Raw genomic sequence first — 1268 nt, forward strand, 5'->3', positions numbered from 1 at the left:
AAATAGTCATCCCGTAGCCCCAAATAGGACACCCTCAAGATCCTTTAATCCATTTGAAGCCGACACCATGGGGTTAACACTTAATGTGAGACTCCAATATGTCTACACAAATGCTCAAGGAGCTGAGATCTTTAGGGATCCACAACAACGGTATCTTGTTAAGATCGCGGACATTTTCTCAGAACTTGATAGAGCACCTCTAGTCAATGACCAGGGTAACATGTACATGGGTGGAGATTGTGTTCGCTACGAAGTCACCTACCATCCAGAAAAGGTAGACAAATTAGGGGAGCTCTCTAAAACTGAGTTCTTAGACTTATCAAAACTTTCCAAAGCAAGGGAGTCTAGAGATGACTGGCTCATTGAGCCGGACATGCCTGGACCCTCCAATGCCCAGTCCTCAAAACCATCCATAGATGATTTAGTTCTTGTAGATCTAAATTTGGAAAGGGATAGGAAAGGCAAGAGTAAAATGGATCAGGGGGCTGAAAGCCAATGGGAGTTTGTACGACAAATTCCAGTGACAAAGGTCTTATAGGATAACCCACTTCAAGAGGTCTATAAGGACTCGTTGGAGGGATATTATGCAACAACTAGATTGCCACAGCTGGATCTTCCTCTAGCTCATGTGGTGGTAGTTGAGAAGCTTGTAGGACACATGAACAGAATAATTGATAAATGGGCCAATGAATACCGAACCTTAGATTGGAAAGAGATTCGGGAACTCACGTGGAAAGGACAACCATTATTTATGGAAGTGTTCTCAACAAATACAGCCAAACCGGGAGAGACAGCCTTTCTTGGAGAAACTATTGCTCCTCCCCTACGAGAGTTCACTAGAGAGGGACCCTCAACATCCAAGTGGACCACAGCTAGTAGCCCAACTCTAGCACCAAGATATCATCCTACACCAAATGTGCGACCACAGGTCACACCACAACAACATCTTTCTCACTATAACAATCGGAGGGTAGGGGAGCTAACTCGACTTCCCATTAATACACCTCCTGAAATGCGGGTGACAAGATCTTTGGAGGGGTTTGGTGAGGCTGGTAATAGGGTACCCACACCAATTTTGGAAACATGTGGACCATCTTTCCAAAGAGAGGAACAATTCCCACTGAGAGTAAGAGGCCGTAGGCCCTATGATGAGTATTCAAGACAAGTAAGGCCATCAACTCTTCAGAAACTGGTAAAGAAGTATGAAGGGTCGGGAGATCCTTACGACCATGTAGCAGCATTTAGGCAAGCAGTTCGAGCTGAGCAAG

This window comes from Cibotium barometz, unplaced genomic scaffold (assembly GCF_041138505.1).
Source record: "Cibotium barometz isolate CiBa-2024 unplaced genomic scaffold, ASM4113850v1 ctg200, whole genome shotgun sequence".
NCBI classification, from domain to species: domain Eukaryota; kingdom Viridiplantae; phylum Streptophyta; class Polypodiopsida; order Cyatheales; family Cibotiaceae; genus Cibotium; species Cibotium barometz.